Source organism: Furipterus horrens, unplaced genomic scaffold (assembly GCF_987537825.1).
Source record: "Furipterus horrens unplaced genomic scaffold, mFurHor1.1.pri manual_scaffold_17, whole genome shotgun sequence".
Classification (NCBI taxonomy): Eukaryota; Metazoa; Chordata; class Mammalia; order Chiroptera; family Furipteridae; genus Furipterus; species Furipterus horrens.
Genome location: NW_028327187.1, coordinates 114,351,076 through 114,366,748, shown reverse-complemented (window position 1 = coordinate 114,366,748; position 15,673 = coordinate 114,351,076).

Sequence of the window (15,673 nt, the reverse complement as noted above, 5' to 3'; positions counted from 1 at the left end):
AAAGCTGTTTTGCCCTGTTTTAACATTCAGAGATTTGAGGCATAAGATATGCAAGGCAGCTCCTCTGGAAAGGCAGCTCTGGCTCCATTTTAAAGTGGCTCCATTTATTATTTTTTGACGTGACCTTCATGAACAACCACATTTTCTTTAATTAATTTTTTTGAGCTTGTATAATCCACATTCCATTTCTGTTGCTCACAACTCAAACTTTTGACTGAGAAAAATATTGTTACACTATTATAATAAGTTTGATTATACTTCGAGGATGTCTGTCTTATAAGTTATCAAAGAAGGAGAGAAAGTTCCCTCGGACATTAAACAGACCCTTATAATGGTCCCTTTTCAATTAGTTTGCATTTTTTGCTTCTAATCCTTTTACTTCTTATATTGCTGCACATCATTTCTTATCAGAAAAAATAACAGTGTCCCGTAGTTTTCATTCTTTTGATGCTCAATCTCCATTACAGGGAGATATACCTTGTAGAAGTGCCAGCACTTATAATACCATATGCAGAGAGACACAATTCTGACTTTCTGTTTTTGGCATAGAAGTGTCTCACTACAGTAGTCCCTCTCTATATCGTGGTTCACTTATCACGGCCTCACTGTATCGTGGGATTTTTAAAAATATTATATTTAATTATTTATCGCGGATTTTTTGCTATATTGTGGGATTTTGCGGTACTGTATACGTATGTTGTTAAAGTGACGTAGGTTTAAGAGTGTAGAATATGTCTAAGAACATAAGTAGTGTTTATAAAAGTGTGGAAAAGGTTAATAAGGGACTGGGAAAGGTTTATAAGTGTGTGGAAAGGGTTTATAAAGCCTTAAAATACATATAAAGACTAAAATAAATGTAAGGTTCCTATTTCACAGATTTTCACCTATTGCAGGGGGGCCTGGAACATAATACCCACGATAAGTGAGGGAATACTGTATTCCTTATTAATATTCTATTATAAAACCTGACTGTTAAGCCTCAGGCTCTTTGCTCTTGATAGAGATTTATCAACATTTTAACCAAGGCTGTGAAATAGAAAAGGGGAGTTCTTCTTTAATTGAAAAAAAATTGACAACAACAACAATCAATCAATTAATCAAAAACAAATCTTCTAGGTTACAGCATTGGCAGTGTACCTTGTATGGTACTAACCGTTACTGGAGCAAACATCTTGCTGAAAACAATTATAAACTTCTAAAACAATTGTTTGAAAGCTGTTTGGAGAACAACAAAAGCAAGCAGAAATCCCAATGTTTCCTGAAAAAAGAGGAGCATGTTAGGTGAGATCCACATTTACTTGGCTTTTCTGCTCCTGATGGTTCCCAGTTCACCAGTCACATAGAGATAGAACTCAAGGAGCAAGTGACATTCTAATTTTGTTGGGGAGAGTCAGAGGTTACAATTCTCGGCTGCTAAAATACCTGGAAATTGAGAGAGGGAATTCTGGAAATGGGGAACCCCACAATCTGCATACAGAAATCCCTGGTTGACTCCTAAACTGCATATGCAGCTCAGAAAGTTGTAGTTGGAGGAGAGATTTTACCATTGGCCTGGTGCTGAGGAAACAGATCGGAGTGACAAGTGCTAGGAAATTGGGAAATACTTGAAGGTTTTTATTGGAGCCCAAGGAATGAGGACTATGCCCTTGAAACAGACAGAATTGAAATAGTAGACCCAATCTGAGAAGATCTAACCACCAAGCCTCCACAAAGTTAAAGTGATCCTTTAGTAATATAGTTGGTTGTTACAACAAATATCTACATTTTTCATAAGAAGATAACAGAATCCAGGATGAATACAACATATCATCAGTAATGTCCAGTATATAATTACAAATTGATAGACATGTAAGAGGCAGGAAAATGTAACCCATAATCAAGAAAGAAATAGTCAATAGGTGAAGATCCACCTATCACCCAGATGGTGGACTTAGCAGACAAGGACTTTAAAATAATTATAATATGTTTAAATATTTGTATGACAAGATGGCTATAATGAGGAAACGATGAGGAATTTCAGGAGGGTGAAGCAAAATAAAAAGAATAGAAATCCTATGAGAGAAAAATTAAAATTATATCTTTGTTATGGTATTAATTTTGGGATCCTTTCCACTTCCTTTATGAGAAATTGAATTTTTTTTTGTATAGCTGATTATGAGTAATTTTTCATAGAAAAAAATCTTTAATCCTTAGATTAAATTGAATACAAATCAACAGATAATACCCTCCTATATTTTAATAAAGATTGCAGTAAATTAATGTGTTTAAGTAATATTTGAATACAGTTGAACAAATTATCTCAATGAAGCCACTTTACCCAATTAAATAAAATTATCTATTGTATCTATTACCTATATTTAAAATGTAAAGAGTAAAACTATGAAAAAATTCTGTTTGGGAGTTCTTTGGATAAATTAGGAAATAACTGCAAGAAATTACAATAATGATTTTGAATCATTTTAGTAGGATGTTTTTGCCTACTTAGTATCAGGTAACTGAGATAATTTGGTTTTCTATAGTTTAATTTGTAGACTTTAATTACTGAATGTAAAAACTATTTGTGAAATTAAGGATCACAAGATCTACCAATCTAACACAATTAACCTCTAATTGACTTTTGACTTTTTTAATTGGTATAGTTGGCAAAGTATCTTGTTTCAGCACTTGTGTGAATCTCGTGTGTCTAGTGTATCTGAATCAATATATAAAATTATGTCCAATCATAAAATATTTTCTTAAATATCTATAATGTAGTACAGGTGATTTTAATTCAGAATTCATGGAACTAAGCATACATCCTCATAAATTTTTAAATTTTATTTTACAATGTTTTTAAAAGTATGTAGTTTGATATTAACTAATTATTTTTGTCAGTTTGCATGTTGAAAAATTGACAGAGTAAATAAAAAATCAACACTATGAACTAACTTTACTTCATAGAAGTAATAACTTTGCAGAACCAAAAATTAATTTAAGAAACCATAATAATGAGAAATTGAAATCCTCTACATTCTATGGTCACGTCTGTTTATTTATACACGTATTTACATATACCTCATTTTTCTCTCTTGACATTTTCTCACTTAACGCAAACCTTTAGATTTCAATTTGAAAACCCCAGCTGCAGTGTGATTGACTTCAGTGTAGGGACATCTGTGGTTGGGTAGGAGTGGGTGGGTCTGTGACTCCCTTGAATATTTTTGCAAAAGTGTATCTATTTGTACACATTGACTGTTTTCTGGGAAGAGGGTTCTTGGCTGTCAGATGATTATCAATTGTGTCCCTGATTCTCCCAAAAAAGGAATAGGAAGCCCTACTAATAATCTTCTTCAGTCATTGACAGTCATAATTTTTTTCTATTTCCTTATTGCTCCCCACTTTTAATAATTAACAAAAGAACTCAGTTTAAAGGGATATCCATTTGGTCATTTCTAAGAATCATTTGAGTTATAGAAGTGAGAGGAGTTTGTTCCATATCAGATGTTGCTATTGTAAAATATGAAAGCCACCACCATGTTTCCATAGGTTCCACTTAAGTGACAATAGTTTCACTTTCTTTCTGTGGTAGTGCCTTTGTGAATAATTATTGGAACTGTGGCTTTGAGCATATCAATGTATTGATGCCCCATTGTGTTCATTAAAGATTGAACACTCTTCCTAAATATGTGTACAAAGCAATAAGACAAAATTAAACTGAGAAAAGCAAATGAACAAAAAATGCAGATCAAAAAGAAAGGATAGAAAGCCAAGTATTGGTGTATAAAGTGTGTGCCTCAATCTACTTCACTTTCACTAAACATGTAGTTCAAAATTGGGCCGAACTTCCTAGTAGTCAGAGCAATGGGGAAATTAGTGGAGTTAGAATGGGAACGAATGCAGGTCAAGAACCTAGCTTGAACCAGCCGACACTAGATTGATTGAGGCCGAGCCAGGATGGCCAGTCAGAAATGGTGGATACACATGTCCTCATTTTTCCTACATGATAAGGGGCTGTGGCTTCTTCACACATTTACAAAGAGCTTGGCGGTACTGCAAGTGAACACCATCTGAAGTTCTGGAGACTCTGCGGGCTGTCTTCATGTGTCACTGTGGGAACACTGCCCTCTCCCACACACACCAACAAATGCGCACATGCGCATACATGCTCCAAAAAGAGAAAAAAAAGGACCAGACAACCTGCAGTTGAATTTAGACGTATGAGAGAAAGTGACAGCCTTAACATTCACCAAGTTTAGAGACAGCATTCAATGGTAAGTTGTATTTTAAAATATCAAACACTGCAATTTTAGACTTTCAGAAATATGAACCTTTTTAAATGTCAAAACTAGGCATTTAAAGAAATCCCACAGATATAATTTCAAAGTGACAAAATGGAATAGAATACCTCCCTGAAAGGTATTTCTGTTAAAATTAAAAGTGTTTGATTTCAGCAGGTGATTGGCACTTGCTCTGGCATTTATTTTCCATTCTCTGCACGGACCTCGGGGAGACCAACTCAGTGGAGTAAGACAGGGTTGGAGCAGCTTCCAGTCCTATAGTTCACACTAACAGGATTGAATCCACCAAGACAGTAGTGCTGTTGATTGATCCTCTAGCTATAACTGAATTCTCTTCGATAAGTAACTTCGTGAGGAGTTCTGGCAAGACAAGGTGGACTGTAAGACTGGGCAAGGCAGGGGTATCTTCTCTAGACTTGGTTGAGTCGCCTGTATTTCCTGCTCCAGTTCCCAGTGCTCCCCTCCCTTGGGCTTTGCTTGGCTTGTAGATCTGTTCACCAGCCCATGAGCTCCTTGATGTTGGAGGGAAACCTCAGCTTATCAAAAGGATTCTTTACAGCAGCTTTGCTTGTAACTTCATATTTAGTCTATTAAAGTTATACTCGCAAAAATCCTAGTTGTTTTTGTGTGTGTGTTTTGAAGTTCAGTGAATATAGCCTATTATTCTATTTTTAAAACTAGTAGAATAAGGACAACCAGCTTCATATTTCCTTTGCCTAATATTTAATTAATTCATGTCAAACAAATGATACTTATTTAAATAATCAGACCCAGATTTGACAGTAGTTAATTAAAGCCTCTTAAATAGTTTACACAGCAATTATGCATTTAATATATTTTCCTCTGAAGTGTTTCCAGAGACTGACAGGACAACATAATGTCCAGTCATAAACTTTCCAAGCATTCAAAAGTACTATTATACCAAAGTAAATGAGCAAATAAAAGTGAAACAGGCTCATCTACACAGAAAACAGACTGAAGGGTGCCAGAGAGGAGGTAGTTTTGGGGGTGAGTGAAAAGTGAACTGATTGAAGTCAGTGGGTTGAACTTGGTCTGTGAGTTACAGTTTGGTGACCTGTGTTCCATAATTTAAAAAATCCTTTTTATTTATTTTTATTTTAATGTTTATTTTTTAGCAGGCCACATTTTCCATATTTCTTGTAGCTAGGTGGCTGTAACACTTAATTTGTCTCCTCTTTTCCTTGAAATGGAGTGCAGACCGAGAGCGGCACAGTCAAGAGCAGCAGATGGCAGAGTACAGCAGTCCCTCGCTATATTGTGGTTCACTTATCGCGACCTCACTGTATTGTGGGATTTAAAAAAATATTATATTTAATTATTTATCGCGGATTTTTCACTATATCGTGGGATTTTGCGGTACTGTATACGTATGTTGTTAAAGTGACGTAGGTTTAAGAGTGTAGAATAAATGTAAGGTTACTACTTTGCAAGCGGGTCTGGAACGTAATACCTGCATGTATCTAGATAAAATGGGGCTGGACTCCATGACTCTGCAGGTCCCCATAACACTCAGACTAGTAAAGGGAGCAGTGTGGACATACCAGCCTAGACTTTTATGTGAGAGAAAAGACTTGATTAAGTCACTGTTAACCTGAAGGAAAATCTCATTTATTTATTTTTTAATTTATTTCTTTTTAGAGAGAGGGGAAGGGAGGGGGAGAAAGAGAGGGAGAGAAACATCTATGTGCCAGAGTAACAGCTGTTGGTTGCCTCTCACATGGCCTCAACTGGGGACCCAACCCCCAGGCATGTGCCCTGACTAGGAATCGAACTGGCGACCTTTAGGTTTGCAGGCTGGTGCTCAATCCACTGAGCCTCACCAGCCAGGGAAAATCTGTTTCTTTACTAATCCACTTTCTAAGAGGAATGATTTCATAACTCAGGGAATCTAAGGTTAGTGAGTCAAAAATTCATCACTACATCACAGTTGTCATTAAAATGAACTAAAGCTTTAGTAATCGTGAATTGCTTTCATCTTTTCCTCATTGTCATGATAAATTCCTGCACCTGACACCCAGGTCTGCAGAAATTCTAATGCCAGTCCATTGGATTTTTAAATTCTCTTCATAGTTTGTTAGAAAGCCAATGATGTTTTGGTGCCTTGTTTTGTGTTTCGTTGTTTGGCCGATGTCTCCTAAGAAGCAGGTCTGTTTTTGAGGACAGAGGACCCTTGAGCCCCCCACTCCCCCCCAATGTAAATTGTGACCTGAGGCATGAAGGACAGTGGAACTGGATTCCTGAGGCTCTGGGCCTGCTCTCACTCATCCCCTCCTTTCTGGGACGCAGAGCCTGACAGAGAAGCTCTGGCCACAGCTGCATGTCTTCCTGGTTCCTGTGTTGCAGAGCCTCCGTTTTGATCACTTGCTCTGACTTCATAGGTTTTGGCTCTCTGGCTTGTGTCTGCCAGTCTCCTTCCAGAGTGGAACCCACCCCAAAGTTTTCATTCTGGCATCAGGGCCCCATTAGGATGAAGTACTTGGCACACTGTGGAGACTTAATAAACGTTAATTGTCTTATTTCCGATGTTTTTGAAAACTAGAATACAGCTGTAACTTTCTGGTGACACTTCTCAGTGCTGGCCTTAAAAATAAAAATGTACAATACGAATGCATTTTGCCTGAATTAATTGGTCTCTTAAAATTTGATGGGTGGGTGGAGAGCATCTAGAATTTATGGAAAATATTTTGTTATGAAGAAGCAGGGACATATTTTCCTCAAAAGAGGCGTTGACCTCCGGAGAGTACTTTAGTTGAGTGGTTCGATTTCTGCTTTAAGTGCTCAATGTCAGATGGGAATTTAATGATTTTTGTCTGATAGATATTTTTCTGTTGAGGTTATTTTTGGATGAGTATTGGCCTACTGAATACCTAAAAAAATGTCTTGCATCTCAATTTTAAAGAGCGTGGACTTTACATATTTAGAGACGCTCTCATGCATTGTTTTTTACCTGCAATTTTGGGGATGCTTTACTTTCTCTGTAAAATAAGAAAGTGTAAAATGTATGGCTTAACCAAATTCTGCTAAGGTGACTCCTTATATTACTCATGAAGCTTATTAATTTCATTTATTATCCTTAAAACGTTTGTCTCTCTCAGGTGTATATCAAAGAGTGCCTTTCTCTCGGTACATTTATTTGATTTCTCTTTGGGCCATATCTTTTACAAATTTAGTCAAAAGTGGAATCATACATATTTAATTGAGAATATGTAGCTAGTTTTTAAAGAATATTGACATTTAAGGGAATAATATATAACACATTTAAATTTTCCTATGTTGTCATGTTATATGAACTAATAATGATTAAGTTCTTTATCACCAAGTTAGAAGTTAATTAAAAATAAAAGCTCTTGCCCTGGCTGGTGTGGCTCAGTGGATTGAGTGTCAGCTTGCAAACCAAAGGGTCACTAGTTCAATTCCCAGTCAGGGCACAGACCTGGCTGGGTTGCTGGCCAGGTGCCCAGCTGGGGGCGCACAAGAGGCAACCACACATTGATGTTTCTCTCCTTCTCTTTCTCCCTCCCTTCCCCTCTCTCTAAAAATAATAAAATCTTTAAAAATATATAAATAAATAAAATAAAAGCTCTTTAGCAGTATGAAGGATTGAAGTTTTCCTCTGTGTATATATTCTTTTCTTGGCAACTGGCATTTTTGAAGTAGCTTACTCCTGATGACTGGTCTTTAGAAATACCTAATAGGCCCTGGCTGGAGTGGGTCAGTTGGTTGGGCTTCATCCCACAAAGAGAAAGGTCACTGGTTTGATACCTGGTCCGGACACATGCCTGGGTTGTGGGCCAGGTCTTCAGCTGGGGGCATGTGAGAAGCAACACATCCGTTTCTCTCCCTGTCTTTCTCCCTCCCTTCCCCTCTCTCTAAATATAAATAAAGTCTTAAAAAAAACAAAAAACAAATAAACTTGCCTAAGAAGTGCAGGCTTAATGCAGTAAGGTAATCTCTTGCCATCAAGTATACACATTTTCCTTTAAAAATCCTGCATTTTACAAGATCCTGAGTTCCAGACTAGGGAAAAATTGGAACTTAAATAAATAAGCATAAGTCAAGTTCAATTATTATCTGCTATGATTTATACCCTGTTGTAGATCAACTTACTACTGACCAATGAATCATTGTTAAAGACACAATATAAGACTTATTGTTTATTTGCAAGGAATTCAAATAGAGCCAAAAGTGACCTCAGGGCAGTGTATTTGAAAACAAAGGCCTCTGTAACACAAATTTCACATAATTCTTGGTTTACCTTTTAAGTAGATCCTGCTGTACTAGATGTTCTTCCTAAACTCTTGGTGTTTCTTCTGAACTTTGAAAGGATGCTCCCTATTCCATATGCTCGTTACTGTGGGAGATGTACAGCCTTCTTATAAAAGCAATCTTAATTGTATGAGGAAATGCTAAAGAGAGCATGTTTCAGTAAAAAACATAGATAAATACATAAATCTGTGGCATGATTTTGTAATATATAATTTACATTTGTCATTCCTTTATATATAGTGATCATAAAATAATATTGTAAAATATTATTTGTAACATATAAATTAATATTTGTAGTTTAAAGTTTTCCTTTTGATATATATGTATATATGTGTGTGTGTCTATATTTATGCATGTGTGTATGCACACATATATATGTATAGGTCAAAAGGGAAATAGTACAACACTATGTCAAGTTGAATAATCTAAAATTTCTGAGAGTCAACTTTTTTTGACAACAATGAAATTTTATATGGTTCAGGGAAATATTGTTGATATTTCTGAATACTGAGACTGCATGGTATTTTTCTCAACAAGTTATATTTCCGTTATTAAGGTGCAAAGTTTTTATGAGGTGCACATCTCATCAGGAAGAAACCTCCAAGAAAGCTGGAAAATGAAACCTAAAAGGCAGTTCCTGCCTTTCCCCTTTCTCCTCCCCTGTCTTCCCATCCTCAAGTGTGTTGGTTTCTTTCTAGGCACCGGTGCTAATGGTCTCCCTAAGTGCACCCTGACCTCTTTCTCTTTAGCACCTGCCTTTTGTCTAGCTTGCTGTTGCAGAGTCCCCTTATTTCTCATATTTGTTTCCCCTCTCTTTCTGGAGTTTCTCCCCTACATAATCACAATAAAAGCAGCAGCAGCCATTTAAATTGCGGTCACTGTTTGCCAGCACTGTTCTAAGACCTGTGCCTCCTGTTCAATCCTCGCAGTGAGCGAAGAGGTAGGTAACATCATCTTCCATTTTCAGATGAGATGGGGGGACTGAGGCCCGGAGTTGTTAGCTGGCTTGCCAAAAAGTAATCTGGATCCATAGGCCATGTGCTTGAAGAAGAAGTCATCCTGCTCTCTGAGGACCTTATTTTGCCTCCACAGTAGTTTCTGCTATTTTTAGAATAAATACCCATATTTTTACGTCTGGGACTAAGATCAGGTTTCTTCCTTTGCTTAGAACAGGGTTCAGCAAAGCACATCCTTTGAACCTGATTTTGTAAATCATGGTTTAGGGCAGCACAGTTACACCCATTTATTTACAAATTGCCTGGCTGTTTTCCCTGTACAACAGTAAACAGTTGTAACCTAGAGGACCTGGCCAGCAAATCCTCAAACATTTATTATCTAGGGCTTTAAAGAAAAAATTTGCTGACCTTTGCCCTAGAATACAATTTCTGTTAATTGAATGACTACAAATCTTGGTAGTGTAAAATGACCACTTTTGCTCCTCACAGATAATGGGGCTCAGGAATTCAATGGGGTGCAGCATTTCTTTTTTAAAAAGATTTTATATATTTTTAGAGAGACGATAAGGGAGTGGCAGAGAGGGAGAGGGACATGGATGAGGGAGTGACAGAGAGGGAGGGGAACATAGATGTGCTGATGTGCAAGGGAAACATCGATCAGTTGCCTCTTGCAGGGCCCTAACTGGGAACCTGGCCCCCAACACAATCTTGTGCCCTGACTGGGAATCGAACCCACGTCCTTTTGGTTTTCAGGTCAGTACTCAATCCACTGAGCCACACCAGCCAGGGCAGCATTTCTTTTCTATGAGGTCTGATACCTGGACTGAGAAGATTCAAAGAGGTGGGGACTGGAGCAGCAGGGCTCCCCAAGCCTGCGTGGCCTCCCCACATGGTCTCTCTAGCATGGCAGTATCAGGATCCACTCTTCTAACATGTCAGTTGGAGCTTCCCACTGTGTGAGTTCTGAGAGAAAGAGAGAGCGGAACAAGCTCTGGCACCTTTCTAACTAGCCTCTGATGTCACAGTGTCACTTCTGTTGGTCAAGGTGGCCACAAAGAGCTGCCCAGGTTCAAGCACAGGGAAAATAAGCCTCACCCTGCAGTGGGAGTCAGTGTCAAATTGTAATGAGAGTATGTGGGCTGGAATGTATATTAGTGTGACTATGTCTGGGACATAGAATCTCCCACCCCCACTCGCCTGCCTGTCTCTAACTCCAGATTCTTGCAGTCTCCTAGGACCCTAAGTGGGAACTCAAGCTAACAAACATTATAACTCATCTCAGGAACCTTCACTCATTTCTGTATCAGGAAGTCACATTTATTTCACTGTTTCCCCGGCCTCTGTCAGTAGAAAACATCTGTGACATCGTGATTTACAAGAAATATAGAGTTGGTCATTCAGATGATGAAGATATATTTTCACATATTTGGTCTTTGTCCATGGTTCCTGGCTCATACCTCCCAAAACCCTTGGAATTTCCTGAGTTAGAAGAACAAGCAGAGCATCCTTTGTTATAATATTTACCCTTTGTCCCCCATGCTTGAAATCCCCCCACAGACATAAAGCTGAAATTGGTTTATTGTTATTCACCATAAACTCCTGTCCACCCTAGGTGGGTTTATGGTAATGGGGTGACTTGGAAAGCAGCAAGGGATGGGGAGGGGCTGGTGGCCAGGGGAACCAACTTTGATTAGAGTTTTGGAGCTTTCAGTCCCACCCCCTGGTTTCTTAGGAGGGGAAGGGCAGGGGGTGGCTGGAGGTGGACCCTTATCACCAGTGGCCAACGATTTAGTCAGTCATGCTTGTGCAATGAAGCCTCTATTAAAGCCCCAAGGGCTCAGGTGTGGAGAGCATCCAGGTTGGTGAGCAGCTGGAGGTGTGTGTACAGTAGCACACCTGGAGAGGCCATGGAAGTTCCGAGCCCCAGCCCCGTCCCTTGCTGTCTGCATCTCTTCTGTTTGGTGGTTCCTGAATTATATCCTTTTATAAAGAATCAGTAATCTTGTAAGTAAAGTTGTTTCCAAGCACGGGTGATGATGTGGGCTTGCGACTAGCATCTGCAGCGGTGGTGGTGCAGGTAAGTCTTGTGGGACCGAGTCCTTACCTCGCAGAGTGAAGCTCTCTCTCTGCGGGTTAGTAGAGTCAGAATGGAGTTGTAGGACAGCCACCTCATGCCTGAGAATTGCTTGTTGGTGTGGAGGAACCCCCTCCCCACACATTCAAATTGGGTCCCAGAACCCAAATAACATAAAATTCTTCATCTAATCCCTGAGGATTACTCCCAGCCTCTAGCTCTCCTTCTTCTATATTTTTAAAAAAGATTTTATATATTTACTTTTAGAGAAAGGGGAAGGGAGTGAAAAAGAGAGGGAGAGAAACATGTGAGAGATAAATCGATCAATTGCCTCTCACATGCCTCCAACCAGGGACCTGGCCCACAGCATGTACCCCGACTGGGAATGGTACCAGGGAACCTTTGATTCGTAGGCCAGTGCTCAAGCCCCTGAGCCACACCAGTCAGGGCTGCTCCTTTTTATCTTTTATGTGTGTTATAATAAATGTTTTTTTTTTCCTGAGTCTAATCAAACTTTAAAATCTAGAAGTGTCTGCTTTCCTTCCTGTGCCAAGGCAAGACCTCTGCTCTGCCCTAACCTGAACATCTTCATTACCCTTTTCTGAGGCCTGCAGATATTCTATATAAAAATGATGCAAGTGGCCGTCTTGGACAATGTGAAATATTATATGATAGGAGAGGACCAGGAGACTTGTCTTGAAGTTGAGTGTATACCAGCATTTGACACATAACCAAAAAAAAAGTCAATGGACATTATTTTAAAAATTGTGGGTAGTGGGTTGATGTCTATGTCTTTCCTTGGTTCAGCCACTGACATCCTTAGTTTTGGACTAACTTCTTTGCCACATCCAATTTTTGATTGTCTTTGGCAGGTAAGCTTGTGCAGGATTGCTTTGAGGTTTACTACAAGAAAGGGAAGGGTAAAAACAAATAGAAGTAGATTATAAGCATCTTTGGTTTTCTTCAGTCAAAGCCTGTCAATAATCACAGGTAATAGAAAAAGAAACTTTCCTTTGATATTTAAATGAGTTCTTTAATGAAGAGTATAAAAGTAGGAAATAACACTTTTGATGTTTCATTCCCATATATTCTTGGGGTAATAAGCTTGATATTCTTTTTTTTATTTTTTCTTCCTTCAAAGATTTTATTTATTTATTTTTAGAGAGAGGGGAAGGGAGGGAGGAAAAGGCAGGGATATATCAATGTGCGAATGAAACAGAAATCGCATGTCTCTGGCTTATGCCCCAACCAACCAGGCCCGCAACCCAGGCACGTGTGCCCTGTTGGGGAAGGAGCCAGAGGCCCTTAGCTATGCGGGCAGACTCTCAACCAACTGAGCCTCGCAGGTCAGGGCTAAGCTTGATATTCTTAATTCACAAACTGGATAGTCATTATAGTTTATCTCAGCAGATAATATTTTGGTTAAGTCTTTTTTCCCCCCACACCTTATATGATTTTCCACCTAAGTCAGAGGTTAGCAAACTATTGGTGTATAGGCAAAATGCAGACTTCCACCTTGTTTTGTAAATAAAGTTCTATTGGAACTCATTCATGCCCATTCATTTACCTATCGTCTCTGGTTGCTTCCATGGTTACAGGGGCAGTTGTGAGAGACAGCACATGGTCCGCAAAGTAAAATATTTACTGTGGACTTTTACAGAGAAAGTTTGCCCACCCAAACATATGTTGTCACTTAAAATTGTAGATTTCTTTTTTTCATTTAGACGTCAGGTAATACAGGGAATCGACCAATCCCATGGCCAGTTTTGGTAGGGAAATGCTTAACCTCTCCCAGAATTATGTATTTAGCCAATATAAATATGTCAGGAGAAACCAAGATACCTCTTCATTTTGGTCCTTGTCTGATTGAACCTGAGAAATAAACTCACTGAAAAAGGATTTTAGTTATAGGTACATTACCGTCCTTAAAAATTTTTAAACAGCTGAAAAAGAATTAATGAAAAAAGAAGTCAAGAACGTAGGAATCTATGAGATGAACTCTTTATAAAAAGAAATTAAGCTTAATAACATACCATTAATATCTAATGATATTTGGTTAAAAGAAATTTTTATAAATATTTTCAGTAACTTTCAAAACTGGTCGCAGTAGTGAATGCCTGGACTGGTGACAGGCATGTCCCTGCAGGCCTGGGGCCACATGAACCCGTGGCCCTCACCTGTGAACTGTGCACCGCTGGGGTGATCTGTTACTAAAGAAGGATAGAAATATGTCTCGTCAGAGGACTTAGTTACCATAATTTACAGAATCCGTAATAGGGATCATAGATCCCTGTTGAGTTTGTTTTTTCTACTTTTCCCCTCTCTCTTCCCTAAATTGAGACGAGGAAATAAGTCAGCTTCCAAAATAACCAAGTGGTAGAGGTGACTTTCATTAAAGGCTTTTGAGGATGGTAATCATGACTTAAAATTTCAGGGAGACGTTCAAGGAAGCTGGGAAGTGAGCTGGAGCGGCATTTTTGAACTCCGCCCAGGGTCAATGGCTCCCTGGGCTTTGGGGTGTCCCCGGGTCCATGGAGTCGGACGCCTAGGTAATGGTTCAGTAGAGCTCCCTCTCTCTCACATTTGACATTGGCAGCTCTCTTTCTAACTTGTGTGGAAAACTTAAGCTGTCCTAAACACTTGATCATCATGTGTGTTATTTCACATATAAGTGGTTTGTTCCTTTCTATTGCTTAGTATTCTATTGTGGGGATGCACCTAATTTTGTTTATCCATTCACCATTGTATTGTTTCCGTTGATTTGCTGTTGTGAATAAAGTTACTATATACATGCTCATAGAAGTCTTCATGTAGGCTTACATTTTTGTTTCTCCTGGGTAAATAATTAGAAGTGAAATTGCTAAGTCATATAGGAATTGCATGTTTAATATTTTAAGACACTGACAAACTTTTCCAAAGTGACTGTCGTTTTACATTTCTGCTAGTTGTGTGTGTGAGTTCCAGTTTCCCAGTATCCTTGACAACAGTTGTCATTATCTGTCTTTGCTTGTAGCCATTCTAGAGGGTATGAGAGGGTTTTTCATGGTGGTGTGACTTTCCATTCCCTGATGACTAATGATGCTGAGCAGCTTCTCATGTGCTTATTTGCCATTCATGTCCCTTCTTTGGTTAAGTGTCTTCAAAGTTTTTGCTCATTTTCGTTTATTTATTTTTCAAAAACAAGTTTTAAAACATTACATAAGTGCATGTTTTCGGGCCGGGTTTACCCATCTTGGCACTCTGCCATTTTGGACCATTCTTGCCTGGGGTGGGAGGTGCTACCCTGTGCATTGTAGGACACTCAGCAGCATCTCTAACGTCTGTCTAGTATACCAGGGGCATACTCTGTCATGACAATCAAAAATGTATCCAGAGGTTGCTTGGGGGACACAGTTGCCCGTAGATGGCAACTGCTGGCCAGGGAGTTGCTGTGGAGTGAAAAAAATAAAGCTCAAAAGTATATGGTACAAGTGGGACTTAACTTGGGTATTTTAAATGAATAGAATTTAGAAAGGTGGAAAGGAGGGCGAATTTCAGTTAAAGTATTACCTTATGGGAAGCAGCCGCTCCTTGGCCCCCCCTGGAGGTGCTGAGGGGGAACTTCCACGCAGATATATAGGCATGGAGGGGGTACATGGTGGATGCATCAGAGAGGCAAGTAGGGTTATTCAGGCTCATCTAGGCACTTACTGAGGGCTCCTAGAAATAATTGGGGACAGTTCTATAAGGCAGGGTTCCCCAACCTTGGAGCTGCTGGCCAAACAGCAGGAGGGGAGCTTGAATGTAATGCCCTTGAATTCATGCCCAAACCACACCCACCCTCCATAGAAAAATTGTCTTCCACAAAATGGTGTTGGGACTGCTGCTATAAGGAACTGGGGGCTGGCTCCCCAATAATTGAGGGAGAGTGAGAGTCAACAAAACATTGATTATATTTAAGAAGGGCTTCACTACTCCTGATTCAAAATTTCTGTGTATAGAAATGGAAGTTTGGAAGCAGGAATCAATAATGATGAAGTGGTGGGAGACAATTTGAATTACCCATGTCCACTACTTTTCTGTTTTTGACCCAGATTTTC